Genomic DNA, 24,062 nt, shown 5'->3' with positions numbered 1-24,062 from the left:
ATATGTAATCCACATAAAATTCTACAAACCAGTGCTTAATACATGTGAGTTGAAAAGGGAGGCGGAAGTCATGGATCATGCATATGGGTTGAAGAACGAGAGGATGAATTATAAACCTGACTGTCATGCGTCCACAGTTCCCTTTTATTACTTTTGCCTGAATTCCGTTCTGTCAGACCTTTTTTCTCGCCACCTTTAAGGCAGCAGTTGGGGTGAAAAGAAATTTTGGCAGATTGCTGGTTAACCTTTTGTGGGCTGTCTGTAAATCTCCAGAGAGTACCGAGTGAAAGGAAATTGACTTGAGCTGCAGCATGGGACATGTAGCTTAGACATAAGGAAGAAACACTTGAGTAACTACTCACTGGATATTGTGGGAATCAATCAGTCAGTGGTTTTTATTGAATGCTTACTGGGTACAGAACACTGAGCTAAGTGCTTGGGAGAATACAGTATAACAGAGTTGGTTGACGTGATTCCTGCCCTCAAGGATTTTACAAGCTAGTGGAATTGCCTTCCCGGAGAGACCTTTATAAAGAAGATACCCGGGAATTGAGGTGAAGCTAACCTAGAGATTTTGTACCTTGGAGATCTCTCCCAGCATTCATGTTGTAGGAGTTTTTGGTCCAAATTGAGGGGTTTTTTATTATTATTATTGGTATCTGTTAAGTCTTTGCTCCCGGCACTGTACTAAGCACTGGGGTAGATGCAAGCTAATTAGGTTGGACACAGTTCATGTCCCACATGAGACTCACAGTCTTAATCCCCATTTTACATATGAGGTAACTGAGGCACAGAAAAGTTAAATGACTTGCCCGAAGTCACACAGAGGATGAGTAGCAGAGGAGGGATCAGAACCCAGATACTCTGATTCCTAGGCCTGAGCTCTTTCCACTAGGCCGTGCTGCTTCTCTTCTTTCAGGTAACAAGGGCAAAACCATTGCTGGGAATCAATCTGTCAATCAGTCATAATTCTTGAGCATGTTCTGTGTGCACTTGGGAGAATACAATATAAGAGATGTGGTAGACATGTTCCTTGTCCATAAGGAGATTACAGTCTAGAGGAAGGAATTTGCAGTCCAGAGGGAATATCCCCTTTCTCACAAATCCACCATCACTTTTCTCTCTCGTCATGATTTTGCACTTATGGGAGTTGTTGGAGATTTAAGGTTCGCTATGAATCACAGATTTTCTGTTCTAGGGCAGGGCTGGGGTTCAAATGGGAATGTTCTATTCCCCAGGCATGTTGAATGTAGGGGAAGGACGAGGGAGTCTCGATGTCTAAATCAGTCTTCCAAATAAATATCAAAGCTTTCCTTCCTTTCTCATCTCTTTCCTCCCTCCAAATTTAACCACTGAGCCTTCACTTAGTGAAGGTAGAGACGCAATTAAATGCATGAAATTCCATGCATAAATCATTCCTTGCCCTGGGCGAGTAGCTATTCTAAAGGCACTGGAAAGTTAATTAAACTCTAAATTAGGAGGATATTGACCATCAAAGAAACAATTCAGGGCCCCTATCTATAAGATCAGTTCTTTGGGAGTAGTAGGAATAGTATATATTAAGTGGCTACTATGTGCTAAGCATTTTTATTAAGTTCAGGGAAAAAATAAATAAATGCGAACTAGATATGGTCCCTGATCCCGGTGGGGCACGCAATTTAAGGATAGGTAGGGAGACGTTGGCAACAGACAAAGGAGCGGAGAAAACAATAAAAACTCCCACAAAACCAGCATAAAAGATAAAGATAACAGTAATATGGGCATTCATTGAGCATTCAGTGGATGCAAAGTGTTGGGGAAGTTCAACAGAGCACAAGCTATGTTTCCTGCCCACAAGGAGATTATATTCTAATGGGGAGGAGCTGGGAGACAGACTTAAAAATATTTAAAAACAGTGGAATTAGAAGTTATTATAATCGAATATGCATATATACACAGGTGCTGAAGATGACAGAGCACATGCTAACGGTGGCTTTTGGGTTAATACGATTTGTGGTGCTGGGAATTAATCAGGGAAGGATTATCAGAGGGGATAGGATATTTAGGAAGGTTTTGAACATTGGAGAGCTTTAGCTTGGAAGACCATTAGAATGGTCTTAGAGATCCTAGACAGAAAAACCTGTCAGGGAGTAAAATGGAGGAGAAAGAGAAGAAGGCTGAGAAGCTAGTTAATAGCTTTCTTCAAGTCAATGAAGCACTCCCATAAAGAAGGTGATGACAGCTAATCACCACAAGATCGTAACAAGAAGCAATTGACTTGAAATACAGTAGGAGAAATTTAGGTTAGATAGAAGGAAAGTAATTCCATCAATAAGCAGGGGTGAAAGGGATTGCCAAAATAGGTTGAGGGAATTCCTTTTCCTTTTCTGTAAATCTTCAACCATAAGAGAGCATCTAATAATTGTGGCATTTGTTAAGTGCTTACTATGTGCCAGGCACTGTACTATGTGCAGGGGTGGATACAGGCAAATCAGCTTGTAACAATCGGCAAATCAGGTTGTAACAATCCCTGTCCCACATGGGTCTCAGAGTCTTAATCCCCATTCATTGTGAGTTCTAATCCCAGCTCCGCCACTTATCAGCTCTGTGACTTGGGGCAAGTCACTTCACTTCTCTGTGGCTCAGTTACCTCATCTGTAAAATGGGGATTAAGACTGTGAGCCCCACGTGGACCACCTGATTACCTTGTATCTACCCCTCTGCTTGGAACAGTGCTTGGCACACAGTAAGTGCTTAACAAATTCCATAATTATTATTATTATTATTTCGCAACTGAGGTAACTGAGTGACTTGTCCAAAGTCACGTAGCAGACAAATGGCAAAGCTGGGATTAATAATAATAATAATAATGTTGGTATTTGTTAAGCGCTTACTATGTGCAGAGCACTGTTCTAAGCGCTGGGGGAGATACAGGGTAATCAGGTCATCCCACGTGAGGCTCACAGTTAATCCCCACTTCTGATAGGCCCTTGCTCTATCCACTAGGCACACTACTTCTCCATCTCATCTACTGGGATGATTTGTGAGACATCTCTCCAGGTCTCTTTCAGCCCTTAGAGTCCGTTGTCTGGATGCCAAGAGAAGATAATGGAGAGCTATAGTATGGACACTACTCTTGTAAATCTCCATTTGGAGCAAGCAGAGGATCAGGGGTCATGTGGGACGGGACTGTGTCTCCTCTGATAAACTTATATCTACCCCAGGGCTTAGAGCAGTGCTTAACAAACACCAGAATAGTAATGATAAAAACAATGGTGATAACAAAGCACATTGGCTTAGAACAAAACTGGATAAAGACTTTTCCTATTATAGGTCAGTAGGTGGAAGCATTTTACCCAAAGCAGCCTGGGCTCATTAATTTTCAAATCCTGCTGGGAAGTAATTGGGGAGAACAGGGGCATCACGAGGAGCACCGTTCTAGGATTTCAGGGCTCCTTGCCAGTTGTAAATCCTTGATCCGGTGCCCTTTAAAAATCTTCCTTCGAATGGTCGTGCAGTTTCACGCTGGAAGCCATGTTGAGGAGACAATCGGGGGAGAAATCTAATCTGCTTTTTGGCTTCGGTAGCAAGTGATTTCTCGCATTCTGGCATTTTGCCATGGGTCAGAGCCTCGTGAATGTCTTGGTCCTCATGGGCTCCAGCCCAGGGCTGTAGTTTGTGCCAGCCAGACACGGCTGAAGGGGAACATTTACATCTCGGAATTACAAAAACAAACAAGTACGTTTCCACTGACATTTTCAAAGCCACAAATCCCTGGCGGTGTGGTGCATCTTCAGTTCATTCACATGTCCCAGCCCCTACTCCAGTCTATGATCCCCCAACCATGGTGGGAAGGTCTTCCCTGTACTCTGCCCTCCACAGGGAAAGATTGAGCCTGACTTGTCTCTAGCCCTTAGTGCCCTTCCAGGAGTGCCAGTAGTAATGGCTCCTGAGTTTAGCCTTTGCCACCCCAAAGGAATAGTTGGAAATTGGAGGTTGCCACATCATGCCAAATAGGAAAAGGAAGAGTAGGGGCTCTGAGATGGGGAGAGAAAGAGATGTGGATTCCATGAGCAGTTGAAAATAGAAATTGTGTAAAAAACATAAAATCATATGTAAATTTGGTCTTGGCCTAGGTCTTTGGACTACCAGCAGCAATAGAAGTAATGGTATTTATTTAATGCCTTAAAAATGGTGGCATTCATTAAGTGCTTCATATACGTTAATCTGTGTACTACGTGTTGGATTAGATTCAAGAAAATCAGGTTGGTTACAATCCCTGTCCTTCAGTGTGTTCCCAATCCAAGTAGGAGAGAGAACGGGAATTGAATCCCCATTTTACAGATGAAGAAATGGAGGCACAGCAAAATAAAGTGACTTGCCCAAAGCAAGTATTTGACCAGTATCGGAACCCAGGTCCTCTATCTCCAGGGCTTTACTGGGGGAGAGACTCAAAATATATTTAATATTTATTTACAGAATAAATAAACTGACTGTTCATTCAACTCTTCTATTTACTCAAGAACAAATACTAGAGCCCACTGGTGGGTTCATACAATTCAGAGTGCTAATTAGCTGTGAATTGAGATGCCATTTAGGGTGATCATTAGTCAGGGAGGTCTTACTGGCGGGATATAGTACAGTCTGTGAATTAACTAATATATAAAAGGGACTGTAAGTTTGGATAGTGAAGGGTTCCCAGCAGTGGAGGAGGGACCAGCTCAATCTGGGTCTGCTGACTTCACAATCACAATCCCTAAAACAGCTTAGTGCCTAGCACAGGGCGGGAGTCAGAAGGTCACAGGTTCTAATTCTGGCTCCACCACTAGTCTGCTGTATGACCCTGGGTAAGTCACTTCACTTCTCTGGGCCTGTCACCTCATCTGTAAAATGGGGATTGAGACTGTGAGCCCTATGTGGGACAGGGATTGTGTCCAACCCAAATTGCTTGTATCCACCCCAGCGCTTAGTACAGTGCTTGGCACATAGTAAGCACTTAACAAAGACCATAATTATTATTATTATTGTTGTTTTGCCTTTTAAAATCCAAGGAAAGGCCAAATCAGAGCCAATCGTTGGTGCTCTCCTGAGGAGCTAACAGACTCACTGTGTAACTTGGGTCAATTGGACTCCTCTCTGGATCGCAGGAGAAGACACAATCATCCCTGGATTTTCTCTGAGTCCCAGAGATGGTCTGGGCTGTAGGAGAGCTGCTCGGAAGCTCCTTATGACCACAGGCCTGGGATAGCTCTATGTTCTCCTCTTCCTGATTGATTCCCTCATGCCCCCAGCCACGCCCTTAAGCTATGACTATTTCTCAGACTCTGTCCCATTTGATTACCTAGAGAAGCAGCGTGACTCAGTGGAAAGAGCACGGGCTTGGGAGTCAGAGGTCATGGGTTCTAATCCCGGCTCTGTGTCTCCTGTGTGATCCTGGCACAAGTCACTTAGCTTCTCTGGGCCTCAGTTAATTCATCTGTAAAATGGGGATTAAGATCATGAGCCCCAGGTGGGACAACTGATTACCTTGTATCCCCCCCCCACCAGCGCTTAGAACAGTGCTTGGCACTTAGTAAGCATTTAACAAATGTCATCATCATTATTATTACTATTATTACCTAGTATCTGTTCTAGCATCTAATACAGTAGTTGACACACGTTTCTAGACTGTGAGCCCGTTGTTGGGCAGGGATTGTCTATCTGTTGCTCAATTGTACTTTCCAAGCGCTTAGTACAGTGCTCCACACACAGTAAGCGCTCAATAAATACGATTGAATGAATGAATAAGCTCAAGGAAACAGCAAATACTGCAATTCATTCTCAGGAGAAGCTTGCAGGTTGGGAAAATCACAAGAACTGTGCCTCGATTCACCCCCACCCTCAACCCCACAGCTCTCATGTTCATCTCCTTATACTCTGCCATTTCCCCCAACTGAAATTATTATCATGTCTATCTCCCCATCTAGGGAATGAGGGTTCCTTGTAGCAGGGATTGTATCTACCAACTCTGTTGTCTTGTAGTCTCCTGAGCTCCTGGTACAGTGCTCTGCACACAGTAAGCACTCCTTAAATACCATTAATAGATTAATCTATTGAAAAGAGTGTTGCGTGGCCATTTCTGCTGGGGAAGACCTGGTGCTTTGGTGAGTGGGGAGATGGGCCAGACCTTTCTCGGTGAGTAGTGCGATTCCAGCACATCTGCCACCCGTGGGTAATTATCTTTACAATCGAGGCCAGCTCCTTACAGATGAGGCAGCTGTTTCCCAGCAGTTGGGAGCCCCTGACCCCATACCCAGTGGCTGGCCAGAGGAAATGCCACAGAGAGCCCCCGTGAGGAGCCAGCAAAAGCAAAAGCCAGCAATGTGATCCTCCTCTTGCCTCAGTGATCCATCCAAGCTCAAATCCAAGGATAAGGAGAAGAGTGAAGCTGAACTGCTAGAGCAGTCATTTGATACTTGCTAAGCGCTTGCTGGATGCAGAGCACTGTACTAAGTGCTTCAGAGAGGACAGTACAATAGACTTGGTAGACGCGATTCCTGCCCCAGGGAGCCGACGGTCTAGAGCATAGAGTAAACGTAATAGACACTATGTAGATAACCCTCTGGCAGCTTAGTAAGCTTAGTTAAGCACATAGTAAGTGCTTAACAAATGCCATCATCATTATTATTATTGTGAGCCCCACTGAGGCAAGGACTGTGTCCAGCCTGATTACTTAGTATCTACTCCAGTGCTTAGAACAGTGCCTGCAACATAGTAAGCTCTTAACACATACCATTAAAAAAAAAGAAGCTTACAGTCTAGAGAGGGAGAACTGGGTTTTGATCCCAGATACCCTGCTCCCAGCCTAATGCTCTTTCCACTTAGACTAAGCTGCTTCCCTAAGCCAGTGACTTTCCCCTGCTCCTCACATGTCCATGAAGAAAATTAATCAGCCCAATGCCTCTTAGTTGTTGTTTTTTTAATAGTGTATTTTAAGTACTTATTATGTCCCAAGTACTGTACTAAGCTCTGGATCTTGTTTTATGCTATCGAGTTGTTCCCGGACCCATAACGACTCCATGGACACCTCTCTCCCAGAACACCCCACCTCCAGCTGCAATCGTTCTGGTGGTGTATCCATAGAGTTTTCTTGGGACGGTTACGGAAGTGGTTTGCCGTTGCCTTCTTCCACACAGTAAATTTGATTCTCCACCCTTGACTCTTTCCCATGCTGCTGCTGCCCAGCACAGGTGAGTTTTGACTTGTAGCAGATTGCCTGCCACTCTCTAGCCACTGACCCAGCTAGGAACAGAATGGGTCTGCCTCTGCCTGACTTTCCCTCCCGCAGCCGAGACCGGTAGAGAACTGGAAACTCTCCAGGTACGATCCTGAGAGTGGAAGCTCTGGGTAGATATAAATTAATCAGATTGGACATGTCCCACATGGGGCTCACAGACTTAATCCCCATTTTGCATATGAAGTAGCTGAGGCACAGAGGAGTTAACTGACTTGCCCAAGGTTACACAGCAGGCAAGTGGCAGAGCCTTTAACCTTGTGGGCTTTGGCCAGGCATTATATAAGCAAGTGCAGTAAATAAGCAAGGGAAAGACTGTAGAGTGCAAGGTACCTGAAATTCAACTCTAATTAGAGCTTCACATGTAGAGCCAACTGTATTCATTCATTCAATTGTATTTATTGAGTGCTTCCTATGTGCGGAGCACTGCACTAAGCGCTTGGAATGAACAGGCTGTAATGTACATGTAATGTAATGTAAGCTCTTGGAACGTAACTGTATATTCAGGTCATTCATTTCTAAAGTACTCATTGCTACCTGTTCCTGAATTTGGTAAGTTTCTTAAATGAACCAGATTCCTGGGAGAGGGCTAGCATGACTAGCCGTACGTGGGGCGTACGTCCTTGACTTCTCTCTCTGTCTCTCAGGGCGCATCGCCAGGCTATGGCATTGCCTTTCCAGTGAGTGGATTCCAGGTTTGTGCACAGGGATTGCAGTTTTAGCAGGCGCCGGAATATAAATGTTATAGTCAAACTCAATTTTTGATTGAGCGCCCAACACCATATTTCATTTAAAGGGGAGGAAATGCAGGACTGGGGATTTTGGACATCCTGGCCGATTATTTAAAATATATTAGCTCTGATAAAATATTTAGCTTTTAAACAACAAATTTAATATGGTGAATTGCATTTTATTTATTAATGGCAGTTGCACGGAGATTTGTAAGCGTTCTGGTGAAGTGTACTGTTGTGATATAGCAAAGTATAGTAATTACTGTAATATTTTGTTGAATTATTAATATCTACTATGCCTGTAGGACCATAAGCTCCTGCAACAACCAAGGTTTCAAAATTGCTTTTTTTTTTCCCCTGGTTTTGTTTTGTTTGTACCCTTATGAATTTTTAAGGGAATGGTGGGAAATTTGGAGGAAATCATATCTTGCTAAACCCTAATGCACATTCCAACTGAATGTACCCATCAAACTGTGTCGTCTTTGATATGGTTCACCTCTTTCCTCCCTCTCCCCTCCCCTCCCCAGCCTAACCTGTTTGTGAAGCAAGTTTAGTTTCTACTTGGAGGATTGTGTTAGGGAAACAACTCCATCCATTTTTCATGTACATCTCCAAGGTGGGAGTACTGCTTGATTCTGACTGTACTTTTGGGTAAATGACTAAATCAGTGCCATCTGTTGAGCACCCACTATGTGGAGAGCACTTGTACCAAGCGTTTGGGAGAGTATGATACAACAGAGGTGGTAGAAAAGTTTCCTGCCAACAAGGAGTTTACAGTCTAGAGGGAGAGACAGACATTAAAATAAATTATTGATACGCACTTAAGTGCTGTGGAGCTGAGGGTAGAGGGCTTAAAGGGTACGGATCCAAGTGCATAGGCGATGCAGAAGGGAAAGAGAGTAGGGGAAGCGAAGACTTAATCGGGGAAGGCCTCTTGGAGGAGATGTGATTTTAAGGCTTTGAAGGTGGGAGACCTAGGTGGTGCCCTGCTTTCGGCTTCTGTCTTGAGGGATTTCTTTGCACGTCTACCCTTGGTCAGGTGGAGTCAGCTAGTCAATTTGTTTTGGTCTGTTTGCACAGCCGCTTCAAGTCCCTCCCTCCTAGTCTGGAAAGACACTGGCAGAGGCCTGCTGGGATGGTTGGACTCTGGAAAGCCCTGCCTTTTTATTTATGATATTTGTTAGGTGCTTACTATGGGCCAGGCACTCTACTAAGCTCTGAGGTAGATACAAGCTAATCGAATGGTTGGGCACAGCCCATGTCCCTCATGTGGCTCGCAGTCTTAATCCCCATTTTACAGATGAAGTAACGGAGGCAGAGAGAAATTAAGCGACTTGCCCCCTCTGCCTTGCTTATGACTCCCTACTTTAGTTCATCATTCAATAGCCATTTGGGTATCCCACTGTCATTCATTCTCCACACATATCCTGCCCAGTGGAGGAGACATAAAGACTGTTGAAGCTGATGGACAGGGTGCCGGGATCTGAGTGGTGGCACCCTGAGTGGTGTGAAGCCTGATAATGGCTCCTTCCAACATTGTGATCTTGGGATTTTTTTTTTTAATGTTAGTTGTTATCCTTGTGTTGCACACTTGTGTATTAATTGTTCCTCATGTGTCTGTCACCAACTGTCCATCCCTGCCTTTTAGATTATGAGACCCTTGTTGAAGGCCAGGGACATGTGTCTTGTTCATCCTTTATTGTATTTCCCTCAGTAGGAGGTAATGCACAGTAAGCACACAGTCTTGTCTTATGCCAACGAGTCGTTTCCGACCCATAGCTACACCACGGACACGTCTCTCCCAGAACGCCCCCCTCTCCGTCTGCAATCATTCTGGTAGTGGATCCGTAGAGTTTTCTTGGTAAAAGTCCGGAAGTGGTTTACCAGTGCCGCCTTCCGTGCAGTAAACTCGAGTCTCCGCCCTCAACTCTCTCCCATGCCGCTGCTGCCCGGCACGGGTGAGTTTTGACTTGTAGCATATTGCCTTCCACTTGCTAGCCACTGCCCAAGTTAGGAATGGAATGGGTCTGACTCTGCTTGACTTTCCCTCCCACAGCCGAGACTGGTAGAGTACTGAAAACTCTCCAGGTGTGACCCTGAGAGGCGAAGCACACAATAAATACCATTAAATGAATGAACCTGAAACTTTCAAAGATGTCACATCTGGCTTAGATCAGTGTCATCTCTGGACCATATTTAATATCACAGAGCAGACAGGATCATGGAGAAAGAGATCCCAGCACCCTGTCCATCGGCATCAACGCAATAGTCCTTATGTCTCTCCTCCACTGGGCAAGACATGTGAAGAGAATGAATGACAGCGGGATACCCAACTGGCTCTTGAACGATGAATTAAAGTAGAGAGCCGTAAGCAAGGCAGAGTGAGAAAAAAGCTTTAAAGATGTAATGAAGCACAAACTAAAGCGGTACAGAATAACTGTGGACAGCTGGAAGACAGCAGCAGCTGACTGATGAGCCAGGCAAGGAGTAATTAGGGCGAGATGGCTATTTTGGGGGTAGAGATTTCAGGAAGAGCATGTCATCAAGGGGAAAAATTGGAAATGGTGTCAAATCACTGCAGGCAACATGTATAGCTGTCCAGGAAAGGTGACCTTTGCATATGTACAAAGCATTGTTGATTGGAGTAATAACAATATTTATTGAGCACCCACTAGGCATAATGTACTCTACTAAGCCCTTGGAAAGTTCAAAAGAGTGACATATTCTTTACCTACAAAGAACTTATACTCTAATGGAGGAAACTGAACTAAAAATATTTACCAATAAACTCAAAAAAATAATTGAGCATGTGTGTGTGTGTGTGTGTGTATGAACTTGCTGAGGATGGGAACAAATAAGAACAGAGTTCTAGGAATAGCTGATTGGATTATAAAATTTGTAGTGCTGGGCATTAATCAGGGAAGGCTTTTTGGAGGAGGTGGAATTTCAGGAAGGCTGTGTTCTGTTGGATATGGGGTGGGAGAGGTTTTTTCAGGTATGCCTGCTATATATAGAATATGTTTCTGAAGGAAGCATCTTTGAACCTGAAGGACAGATATGTTTGTCTAAGGATGCCATCAAATGATAGGACTTAGTGGCAATGTTGGCCGGATGTGGCAGCGACAGTGGGTGTTTTAGTAGGGAGGTGGGAGAGGCTCCTGGAGAGAGGCTGGGGAGAATTTGAATTGTGGGCACATCGTCAACTCGCCCCGTCACTTCTTGATTCTGTCTTCCACAGCCACCCCTCCTGCTCCTCTCTGCCATTCTCACAAGTTGACACATTCCCTGGTCCTCCTGCCACTCTTCTGGGAGAGTGGTGGGATTTAACGGAGTTGTGGTTGAACAGCTAACATCTTTGTTGTTTGACAACTCTATCGTATTCTGAGATATTATATAAATTATGCTTGTGTAGTAAATGTGATTATATACAGTTCTCTCTAAATTACGTTCATAAAAATGAATCACTGATGATCTTTGAAACCTAATGATGTTGCTACGTGCCTCCATCTGTCTTGTCTCCTTCATTTATCCTAAATATCCACAAATTTGTAGTTGGGGACTATGTTTCCTCAAGGATAGAAATTGGCAGAGAAAGAAGGAGAGAGAAAATGAAATTAGAGATATGGATACATAAATATAAGAACTGTCCAGAGCCCTGATATTTTAGATTATCATTTGGAATAAAGGAAATAATTAGCATCTTCCATTTCAAAAGTGGCTGTTCCTTTGGCACAACCCTTTTTGACTACTAACCTCCCTCTAGTCTTCATCAAGCACCCTATTGGAAGAGGCAGCAGTCTGAATCAAGTTTAGCTCTTTCCCTGGCTGAGTTCATGTTAACTGCCAAACAACTGCTATTTCTGAGGTTTACCTTACAAGGGCAGCATCTAACTAATTCTTCAGCTAACAGGCACCTATTGAAAAACCATCTCCCAACTCCAGTGGTTTTTTCCTATCTTGGGAATGCTTATGGAGAGTAAATATGACAAATCATCATGTTTAGCCCATTATTACACAGTGCAATTACTGCATTTTTCCCAGGTCAGCTATGAACACAAAGACTGGAGTGTGGTTTTTGCTTTGTTTAGAGAGGCTGCTCAAATCCAACATCACCACCATGAATTCTGGGCTGAAAACAGTTCAGCATCACTTAGTATGTTTGTCTTTCAATTGTCCTTGAAATGTTCAGGCCTAGGCTTGTCAGTGTGGTTTAGGTTGCTTCGACTACTGGGCTTTTGCTATGAGCCCACCCTCACCATGGAGCCTGTTAAAAGATGGAGCTTCTCCAGGTTTTGGATCTGGCACCTCAGCTCTTTGGATGAATTTGGTTAGGATAGGAGTTAATTAGATTTTTCCAACTTGTGTTTAGGAATCATAAATCCCATCACATCATAATAAACTTCTGTTCTGCTGCCCAGAGTTCTCCCTTTTTGCTCACATCCCTAGCTCTGCTTCTTTCTGATTCCCTAGGAAGGTCTGTGTGTGGAAGCTTTAATCACTGTTCTGGATGCGTCTGGTGCCAAATTTCATTCAACAAGATCACAATCCCCTCTTTATGACATCATTGCTTGTCACCATGGAAACATTCCCAGAGTCACAGAGACTGATTGTGGCATCATTGAAAGCATCAGGCAATAGAAGGAAAAGGAGAGGAAATGCAGGGAAAAAAATTAACGTGACATGATAGGGAAATAGGATTTTTCTTCTTTTAGGGGATGAAATTCTAGGCTGGACACAGATTTGGGCTTTAGGGCCTTTTGAGGAAACCAGGGAAATTGGCAGCAGGTCAACTTCAACATGAGGAAAAATGAGTGACTTCATTTGGGAAGATGCTGGCACTCTGAGGTTCATTATCTGGCACTTTTCACTGGGAGTGGAGTGCTAGTAATAGGCAAATCCCAGGCCACTGGCTTCAGCAGTGTCCCTGAATACTGTACTTTTCAGCTACTTGAGCAGCAGAGGGAAGAGCTACATACATATTTCCTAAAATAGTGCAAGAAAAGTACCCGAGTTAATAATGGATTCATTCTTTCTCCTACAAGACAGCGAGAACCGAAACTGTATAGAAAATAGAGATAGATCCCTCTTTTCTGGGTGTCCTTTGTGTTCAGCCCAGTGGGCTTGGTCTTTAGTTTCCATGTAACCTCAGGCACTTGTTGCTTTCTCTCTGCAGGAGATCCTTGCTGCCAGAACTAAACCTTTGAACATGAGGGACTGGAATTCTGGACTTGAGTTGACCGCCCTTGCGGTCGTCCCTGATGATGTCTTCTTGTTTCTCCAAGAACAACTCCAGAAACTGTTTCCATGCCTCCTCCGTTTATATTCCCTAGGTCCTCATTCACTCTTTTCTCCTTCCTTAATTCCCTTGCACCAAGAGGAGCCCCATCTCCTCTCTGGTTCTTCATTTTGATCCCTCACTTCCTTCATTGTTTAATCCATCATTTGTGGTGCTTTTGGACTGTTGTCTGACAGGAAGCGGAAACAGTGAGCTGAATTGCATTTGGCTGCAATTTGATTCCCCATTCCCCTAAAGAGAATTCAGTTCTGCCTGAAACTAGTGTATATTGTGTAGATTGAGCCAGCCTCGCTTTTTTCCCTTTGGGTTTGAGCCCATTGGCAGGCCTCCAAGGGTCAATCCAGACCCATGGGATAATTTCAGAACCAAAATGCTGGGGAGAGTGGATCAATTCTGCCTTATTTTCTCTCTTCCTTTCTCCCACACTTAGGAGTCTGGGAAGCTGCTCCAAGGTTTGGGGGATGCACTAGGGGATCCTGACATCAATCAACTTGACTCTTAGGGAGGATCTCTCCCTGGGGTCCTCGGATCCAGGAGGCTGTCCTGTTCTTCCTAGATCCTCAGGGCTGTTCCTAGCCAAATACTAAACGGACAGCCATTCCTCTTATCATCAGCTATTTGTCACGTGCTCCTTTTCCAGGTTACCCACATGGCTCCTTCCTTTTCCCCCAGCCCTGTATGTTTTCTGGTTCCAGTTCCTGCTTTTGGGAATGGAGGGTGGAGACATGACCAGCAGATGACAATAATAATGGTATTTGTTAAGCCCTTACTATGTGCGAGGCACTGTACTAAGCGCTGGGTTGGATACAAGCAAATTAGGTTGGACACAGTCCCTGTCCCACGTGGGGCTCACAGTCTCAATCCTCATTTTACAGATGAGGAAACTGAAGCATAGAGAAATGAAATGACTGACTCCCAGGCCCATATTCTATCCACTAGCCACCCTGCTTCTTGGTAAAGCTGGCTGGCTTCCCTGCCGTTGCCCAGTCTTGGAGGGAGAGCATATTTGCATGACTGGATTTGAGGAATCTTCTTCATCCTCCAAGGAAAAAGGATGCCTAGCCTAAGAAGGTGGAAATGACATGAGATTAATGATTTGGACCAGAGTATTAATTTCTCACGGGTTAGTCTTCTATAATTAATCGAAACAGATTTGTTCATGGTTACGAACACAAGCCAAGGTAAAAATTCAGTTTCCCTAGATCAGGGTCGCAGATAATCCGAAGCTCTCAAATTTTTAAAAATCTCCTGTATTTAGTAACCAAATGTCCTTCCCCTAAATGCTCAAAACCCCTTTGCTGAGTAAACTCGAGCCTTTCAAAGGTCACCATTTCTTCCTCAGATTGATGCTGTTCGTGCTCTGGCTATACTGTTTCAATTGTCAGGCTTGCTTTCTGCCTCCTATTCTCTAGACCCAGGACTATTGTTTAACTTCCCAGGCTTCACTGCGTCAAGATGTTGCAGAAAAAATAATCCAAAAAAGAGAGGTTTTTGCAAGATGAATGCAAATGCATCTTTGAGGGCTTTTAAATATTCACTAGGCTTCACAAACATTAACTCATCAATCAGTACTCACAGCTGCCTTTGTCCTGCCTACCCCAAGAGGCTGGCTAGTGGTTATTACTGCTCCATCTTATCCAAAATTTGAGAAAGAAAAACTGGAGCCCAGGGAGGCTAAGAACCTTGTCTGAGAACACTATGCTTGTTCAGAGCTGTTGTCATCATCATCATCATCCAAAATCAAAAATTAAGTGCCTTCCTACATGGCTGTGAACTAAGCAAGGCTAGCAATAAATTGTCACAAGTCAAAAGTTTTCTAAAGTCCAGTAGACAAAAAATTCAAATTGTGGACATTTCCATAAATTGAAATCAAGCTGTCTGCAGTGTTCTCATCCAAATCTTTCCCCTTTCCCCCCAAACTATATTCAGTTTAGAGTTAGGGCTAGAACTAAGGTTGGGGCAAGGATGATTCAGGGATAGGGTTGGGGGAAGAGATTTGATGACCAGTTTAATCTTCATCTGGAATGAAATTTCCTCAACATTAGATGATTTTCTATTATGAGCTCATAAGATGATTTGCGTAAAGCTTTCTAAGTGCTGTCCCAGATGGACAGGTCAGATGTGGTCCGTAGTATCTAGGAATTCACACTCTATGGCAGGCAATAGTGGTCTGAATCATCAACATGCCTATGAACTGAAGGGACAGAGGCAAAAATGAAAGTGAAGTTATTCACATTAAAATCAGGGGTAAGCGGTGGGGAGAAACTCCATTTATCAGTGGGAAAGAAGAACAAATCAAGGGGACTAGGAGCTTTAGTATGAAGTGTTTTTGCGTGCCAAGCACTGTGCTAATCAATCAGTCATATTTATTAAGCGCTTACTATGTGCACAGCATTGTACTAAGTGGTTGGTAGAGCATTCATTCAGTCGAATTTATTGAGCACTTATTGTGTGCAAAGCACTTGGGAGAGTACAATATAACAATAAGCAGAAACATTCCCTGACCACAATGAGCTTACAGTGTACAGTAGAACAGAATTGGCGAACATGTTCCCTGCCTATAACGAGCTTACTTAGTAAGTGTTGGGTTCAGTCCCTGGCTCTCAAGGGGCTTGTAATATAAGTATTAAATGGGGAGAGGGGACTGGTTACAGACACATAAGGTGAAAACAACATAGGAAGTCAAAGATGGATTCCCACAAAGTGAAATGACACAGAGCAAAATAAAATTGAAGCTGTAAGGACTGTGTCTAGAGGAGCAGAGGTTTTTGCTCTTCATGACTCAAGGTCCAACAGTCCCCGGTCCCCACAGCCATCCCAGCCTACCCAACCCTCAAAATTTTGTGGAGGGCTCATGTAGTTGCTGTTTTGTGGAGGTCACAGGTAGTCCAATCAAGGTCAGATAAAGTGTCTCGGTTCTTGCTGGAGACCCCCTGTGAGGTTCAAGTGGCCTAATTGTCCCTTTATTTCCTGGCTTCTCCTAGGACAGTCTTGTTTTGTAAATTGTTGTTCTTTAACACCAAGTCTACATTTTTTCCCAACAAAATTACTCCACAGAGGAAGAACTCGGCAATTGTTCCCATCTTGAAACCCTACTTAAACCCTTCTTGAACTCTGTTAGGGGACTGGTCCAGTTCTCCAAGCACCAGTTTGTGCCACCGCAGCCATGACCCACCTCCCCACACTCCTCTCCCTCCATTCCAAGTTCTCTGGCGAGGATGCTATCGGTGGGTTACAAGTCTCTTACCCTTTCTCTGGGGCTGGAGTATTCCTCTTATAAGTCATGTGTATGAGGGAGCCTTCTGTTGACCTTCTTTTAATTGCTAATAATTATTCACTTTTATATAGCTCAGGGTGATAAATATTCATGAGCAGGCTAGTGCATCAGTATTGGGCCCTTTAAGCTATGGTGTTTTAATTAAACTGAACCTTGGAATTCAAAGCCATAAAGAGACATTAAAAAGGAAAAAAAAAACCCATAAGGTGGGAAGGACAGTAAGGCAGATGAAATGTTGGCTTGGAGTTACCAAGTGACCTCCCTTCCCTGAAGATTGGTGAACCTAGGGCTGACACAGTTCCATCCGGCTCCACTCTTGCCTGGAAAATCCCCTCCAGTTGGCTTTAAACGCTGAGAGTTTAGAGAAGCAGTGTGGTCTAGTGGAAAGAGCATGGGCCTGGGAGTCATAGGACTTCAGGTTTAATATTGGCTCTGCCATTTATCTGTTATGTGACCATGGATAAGTTACTTAACTTCTCTGAGCCTCAGTTTCCTCATCTGTAAAATGAAGATTCAATAGCTGTCCTCCCTCCTACTTAGGCTCTGAAGTCCAACTGGGACAAGGACCGTGCCCTGTATCTTTTATCTACCCTAATGCTTAGTACAGTGACTGGCACATAGTCAGCACTTAAGTCCCACAATTATTACTATTAGAGTTTAAATTTTTTGAATTTCCATTCATCCATAGGGACCGCATCACCAAATGTTCTGTTCAGTGGGATTCCTTCACTGCTTTTTGAGATTTAAGCGTTCTTTGAACAGGTTGGTGATAATAAGTTTAATAAGCACAGTGGCAAATGGGAATCGGTTCTTGAAAATTCTGAAACGTATGTAAGTGCCCTTTAATAGTATTAGAAAGAGTGAGGGGAGGGCCCTTGACAAATGCTTTAGAGTTCCAGGTCCTTGATAAAAGAAGTAGCAGTTTGAAATCCTGTGTCTTTTGGTCAAACTGGAGAGATGAGCGAGCGAGGAGAGGCATAATTTTCAACTCTCCCTGGGGTCTTGGCTGGGAGAATGCTGTACTCCAGGGAGCCTCACTTATTATTATTACATTTGTAAATCTGTTCTATGTGCCAAGCACTGCTCTAAGCACTGGATTAGATACCAGTTAATTAGGTTGGACACAGCCCATGTCCCAAATGGAGCTCATAGTCTAAGTTGGAGGGAGAATAGATACTGAATCTCCATTTATCAGTTGAAGAAACTGAGGCACAGAGAAGTAAAGTGCTTTTCTCTCTCTAGGAGAAGAGGATGTTCAGGGTGAGGGCAGGTTTGAGATTGTGGGATCATGTCTCTGTGCTTGAAAATGGGAAAAGGGGTTTGTTGACTTGCAGTACGTAGAAGCCAAGATGTTCATGAAATGCATGAGAGTTCTTTTCTCTCTTTTTTTAAGGACAAGTGACTAGATCAGCCTTTCAGAGAGGTGATTTCTTCTCATAGGTCTGTGGGTAAAGGAGATTGGGAAAATACAAGCTCTTGCAAAAGTGACTTGAATCCCACCTTTATTAGAAATCATAGCTTTGCTCTCCTTGGGTTTGACACTCAGATTCTGCCGGAGGGTATCCGGGGAGGGACCCTCAGAACTGATACAGGTGCCAACACCAGCACAGAATTCTGGGAAAGGCAACTGTGCCTCTTTTAGCTCTTTGACATGTACCTAATCAAACATCAGAAATGAGAGAAAACTTGATCAGTGTAGTGCTGTTATAAAGATGAATTTGTTTGCCCCACATTGACAGCCACTCCACTGGCGAAAGTCTCTGTGATGTTTTTCATCGGGACAGCAGCAGTATCTGTTGTGCACCTTCTCTGTGTGGCACATTTTATCAGAGGCTGAAGGAGGAGATCCTGGCCAAGAGGTTGGATTCAGCACAAGGCTAAGCTAGTAGTACGACTCTTAGTTATTAAAGAGACACTGTTTTTGAGGAGCCCTTCGTGCTCCTGTATGCCTTCACTGTTTCTTCCAGGAACATGTTTCTAGAGATGCACACAAGTGCTAGTAATAATTGTGGTATTTGTTAAGTTCTTACTATGTGCCAGGCACTATTGTAAGCACGGGGTAGATTCAAGGTTATCAGGTTGGACACAGTGCCTGTCCCGCATGGGGTTCACAGCCTCATTCCCCATTTTACAGATGAGGGAACTGAGGCACAGAGAAGTTAAGTGACTTGTCCAAGGTCACACGGCAGACAAGTGGCAGATCCAGGATTAGAACCCGTGCCCTTCTATCTGCCAGGTCCATGCTCTACCCACTACGCTAAGGGAGTTGGGAGTCACGAGCACGATTAGAGTCAGATGGTGTTAATCTGGGAAGGCTTCCCAAGGGAGCTAGTTTTAAGTCATTTTGAAGCATGTGTGAAGTGTATTTGTCAGAGAGAAGGGGTGAAAAATAGTCCAGGTGGGGAGAGTGGCACTCCCAAAGACAGCTAAGTCTTGTGGATGGCACAGTATGAATGTAATAAGAAAGCACTGTCAGCGAGGTGCAGATGAGGAAAGTTCCTTGGGCCACAGTCATAGTGGGGAGTGCCAGTGAAACAGAAAGATACCTTTCTGGCTGGTATCCCTAGTGGTTAGATGCCACTACCAGTGCAAAAGGGATTCACAGTTCCCAGCAGCCTTCAGGAAGGGCTCAAACAGGCATGCTTAGAATGACCCTTCACATCCTCCACCACCGCAGCAGTCACTTCAGGTGTCTTATCTGGACTCCTGCAGTGCTAAGACATCCCGGTGACTGAGTCAGTCTGGCCCATCATCCTCCCAGTGCTTCAGGTGACCTCACTTGATCTGCTAGCTTGTCTTCTCCCATTTATAGTTGCCTCAGTGTCAACAGGTGCTACATCCTGGCTTTCACCCTGGGAAGCTTGACTTTTCCCCTCTAGACTGCAAGCTCCTTGTGGGCAGGGAACACACCTACCAAATCTGTTATATTGTGCTCCCACGAGTGCTTAGTACAGTGCTCTGCATACAGTGACCACTCAGTAAATACCATTGATGACGATGACAATTTGTATTCCCATCCTGCTGAACAGTCCCCTGTACATTATATTATTTGTTTGTCATTTTGGTACTTAACATTATGCACCTGTTCCTTGTGTTTTGTCTCTTTGAGTGTCCTGTCTCCTCTGATAGTCTAGTGCTTAGTACACTGGTCTCTACACTCAGTGAACTCTCAGTAGACACTGTTGTCTGGCTGACTGACTGACCACCTGGCTGACGCTCCATAGTGCTTCCATCCTTGACGTATTTTTTAGTTAGTTACTTTGCCCTCTTCTTTGCCTCTCCTCCTCCCTCTCTTCTCTCACTCTCTGTGAAACATGACAGCCCAAGAGGAGGAAGAGTGCAGTAAGGGGAAGAGACAGAGAGAGAGAGAAGTAAATGAAAACAGAATGAAATAAGACCCATTCCAGCTATGACACTGAAGAAAATCTCCTGAATGAAATCCAATCTGTTATTTAACCCCCAGGTCCCGGTTTAGTAACCTCGCCTATGGTGAAGGGAGCACAAAAGGAAAGTGGCTCTATCTTCCCGCAGATAAGCTTGCAAAAGGCAGTTTGGACCTCTCAGAAAAGGAATGCAGGGCTCTTAACTGTGCCATGGCTGCATTTCACACTCTGTTTCTGTGACCTGTTTCAGTTGAGGGGACCAGAGAGGCCTGTTTGGGTTGCATCAGCAGCTATTGCTGTGGTGGGTGGGAAGAAGCAGAGCCTGAGTGACAGAGACTGTCAGCCTCCTCCAGTCAGCAGCCCTCAGACTTCCATGCACGCACTTCACATTTTGGCTGGATAAATAAATAAAGTGGCAAGTAACAGATCGTGAGCTTTGAGCCCACCCACAGTCGATAAAATTGGAAAGATGACAGAAAGAGCACAGCTCCCACCCAAGGTTCCGGCGGGTGTCCGTCAGCCAGGCATGGGGGCTTGTGGTGAGAATTAGATGGATATGTAGAAGAACGAAGCTGCTCTTTTTCTTTTTATTAATATTCTCCTGATTGGAGATTTTGTGCAACTTCTCTGCTCTTCTAGTGATTGGGTGTAGTGGTCTTTTTTGAGAGAAAAAAAAACTTCTTCCCACTCCTCTATTCCTTCTTGGGGTTAATCTGTCCCCTCTGCCTTATTAAAGACGCAATTAGCACCGCATCGTATTGCTGAGAAGCTTGCTATTCCCTTTCCTGCAGCTGAGAAGAGAATGCACTAAATGGCTCCAGACGCCGCACTAACTGCACTTGAAACTGGGCTCCTTTAAAATAGGGATAATCCTGCTCAGGGAATCCCTTCGGCGAGAGACTTGAGAAGTGACTCAAACTCTTTCACTTCCTGACCTCCACTTCCACAGCGTGTTCCCATGATCCCCACCTCCAAAATGCAGTTTCTCTTGATATCCCAGCAGAGGTAGCAACTGCATCAAAATGGGGTGGGGGCAAAGGTCCCAGGAGGGAAAGACAAAAGATTGCTCATCCTGTTGATATAACTTGGAGTTTGCTGCTGTTGTCACTATCTAACAGCAGTACGTAATTTGGTCAGACTAGTCTCTGCTAGCTTCTAGAAGCTCTACCATGTTCTCCCTAGGCATATCCTGACCCTTAGTTTTAGGAACATTAGATCAAATGTAAGCACTTAAGAAATAATTGGGGTAAGGAATGAGAAATGGCCTCATTGAATCAGGCCAATGTTCCATCCAGTCCAGTATTCAGTTTGCATCAATGACAATAGGGTACTTGAAGGAACTGTGTCAGTTCATCAATCAATGATATTTATTGGGTGTGTATGTTTGACTTCTTTGGCATTCATTTTAACAATTAAGAATGCAGTTTTTCATATCCCTTTTCCTCTCTACGTTCCCAACTTTCCCAGTTGTCACCCATTATGGACCTCTTATTCACTGAAAGCCGTATTGTATCTGCTGGTACATTTAGCTTGCAAAGCTTACCCTTGGTACTAAATTCCACATGCTCACCGCCTGTTGGGGTGTTTCCTTTTGGGTTTTTGAAGTTACCACTTGAAAATCCAAAGCCCATCCTTCATCCTATTTGTACAGGACTTGAGCACTTATTGTGTGTAGAGCACTATGCTATGTGCTTGGGGGAGTATGGTATAATAGAGCTGGTAAACATGGTGGCCCACAGGTTTTCTGTCTTTATTTTTCATGATCTTGTAGATTTAAACCAGGTTCCTATCAGAGCCTTTCCGGAGTGAAGAATCCTGATCTTTTGCGTCTTTCCCCATACAGGAGCTTCCCCTTCATTCTGATCATGGTGATTGCCTGTCTCTCATTTTTCTCTTTCTCTCCTTCTTATTGTGGTTATTTGACCACTTACTGTGTATATAAGAGCTGGGGTAGTTACAAGTTAATCAGGTTGGACACCACCTAAGTGGAAGGGAGAACCCCCATTTTACGTATAAGGAAACTGAGGCACAGAGAAGTTGAGTGACCTGCTCAAGGTCACACATTACACAAATTGCAGTCGGGATTAGAACCCACGTCCTGAATCCCGGGCCCATGCTCTTTTCACTAGCCCACTCTGCTATTATGCCCATCTTAAGCTGCAGCAAGGTTGTGCAATATTTCGGGTGTGGACAAACTATGGTTTTATGGAGTGGACACCTGTGCCTTTTGTTTTTCTACTCTTTCCTGCTGGTGACCAGCCCATCATTTGCCCTATTTGGTTCCTGCCCCACACTGGCCCAGTGATTTTAAAGAACAGTCAACATTGTCTCTTGAGATCTTTTTCTTGAGTCAAGACAAATGACCTCAATCTCATTATATACTAAAGAACTTAGTCAATGCTCTTAGTTGGGCCTGTGGAATTGAATGTTAAATGAAAAAGCATTAGACAAAGTGTAGTTTTCCACAGGAAACAACCTCAAACTCACTAATCTGTTCCCGACATCCAAAAAACTGACCCAAAGTACTATGTTAGAGTTTAAATACACCACAGTTAACACTTTATTAACTCATATAATAAAATAGCAAGGCAAATATACACCAGTAATAAAGTTTTATACATTTAAACAATTAAATCTAAACGTTTATGTCTATATATGCATGTATGTATGAAAAGCAATAATTGTCCTCATCAAAAGCTTGATACTGTGATTTGATTGAAGCCATACATTTAAGCACATCTTAGCTCTTCTGCTGTTTGTTACTTTCAGGAATTAACTGTAGTCCAAGAGCCACCTGATTGCTGCCTGCCCAGGCTCTATACCTGCCTCTTCCCCACTTCCCTGGGATGCTGGGAGGATGAAATGAGCTGACAGATGTGCAAGTGTTTTGAGCTCTTAGCAAGAAAGGCACCAGAGATTGCCTGGAAGTAGTATTGTCATGAATCATTTTCACTCCCCTAAAGGCCTCCTGTCTTGCTTGGGAGGACAGGAAGAGCTGGGTGAAGGGGTTGAGTGGCTCTGATTTTTTTTTTTTCTCCAGGAGAGCCTGCGGCTTGAAAGACGTTTCCCTGCTTTGATTAGTAAGCCGGGCCCAGAGACAAGCCCAGGCCTCCTCCCCCTCGGTTACATGCCAAGACTCTGCCTCCTGCTGTTGGAGAGCAGTGACCCAAGGGAGAGAGGGGAAAACTGAAGATCATTAAGAGGGAAATTGGTGATGAGCTACACGGGAACGGCTTGAAAAGCACAAGCCTTTGTAGTCCCTTTTTATAGAGTCTCATACCTGGAACAGGTGCACATCAAAAGGCAGCACTAGACAGGAAGATGAGGCTTAAATGTCTCATTTTTACTGAACTATTAAAGGAAAAAAGGTTAGGGCTCCATAAGGAAAGAAGACTCTGTGAGCGTGTGTGTGATGGGAAGGCAATTATCCTTGCGTTGCTCAATTCGCCATGCTCCATATGGAAGGCAGCTACGGCTCTCAGCTTCGGGTTAGTGGACAGGAAGAAGGAGATAAGGTGTCGTCCGCCGAAGGGGCCAAGCAGAGCGGCACGATCAGCCACCTGGTGGCCAGCGATGCCATTCTCTTGGCTTCCTGGGGGCCTGGCTGGGAGGGGTGTCTCTTCTGCTTTTAGAGAGCATTGAAGCACTGTGGGAATCAAAAGCTCAAGCCTGCTTTTGAAGGGAAGGGGGCTGCAAGAAGGCTGGCTACCGAGTGACAGTAGAAATGACTTCTTGCCTGTATGCCCAGGATGTCAAGTCAGGCACACAGCATAATGAGACGATCGCGCGCGCCGACTCGGAAGCCGGATGCCTCCGCCGTGCCCGGCCTCTACTGGTCAGGCAGGCCCTGGGGCAGGGCACCTATCCCTCTCCATCTTTCTCTTTGCACCTGTGCTCCGCACAGCCCAGTGGGAGCCTGGACCTACAGTTTGGATCATGGGAGGGCTTTAGGACGGGGCCAGTCTGCCGCTCCCACTTAAGAAACCGCCCCCTCTCCCTGCACCCACCCCCAACACACTCCTCCCTGGAACCCCCTCCCGCTCCGGTTTCCACCCCAAACAGTGGTGGGGATGACAGTGCCATCTCTGGGGGGAGGAGAAAGTGAGAAGCAGCATGCCCAGCG

At 44.5% G+C, this 24,062-nt stretch overlaps 1 protein-coding gene and 1 non-coding gene across 2 annotated transcripts in view; one reads left to right on the top strand and one right to left on the bottom strand.

The window, feature by feature from the left end:
* The window catches only part of SORCS3 (sortilin related VPS10 domain containing receptor 3), a 400,591-nt gene that overhangs the window by 9,830 nt on the left and 366,699 nt on the right, over positions 1–24,062 (top strand). The gene's annotated exons all lie outside the window — the stretch shown is intronic.
* LOC114817550 lies at positions 9,952–10,089 on the bottom strand. The gene has a single exon (XR_003765413.1). It is a non-coding gene; the product is annotated as a small nucleolar RNA SNORA7 (small nucleolar RNA).

This window comes from Ornithorhynchus anatinus, chromosome 16 (assembly GCF_004115215.2).
Source record: "Ornithorhynchus anatinus isolate Pmale09 chromosome 16, mOrnAna1.pri.v4, whole genome shotgun sequence".
NCBI classification, from domain to species: domain Eukaryota; kingdom Metazoa; phylum Chordata; class Mammalia; order Monotremata; family Ornithorhynchidae; genus Ornithorhynchus; species Ornithorhynchus anatinus.
This window is presented reverse-complemented; position numbering and strand designations above follow the sequence as displayed.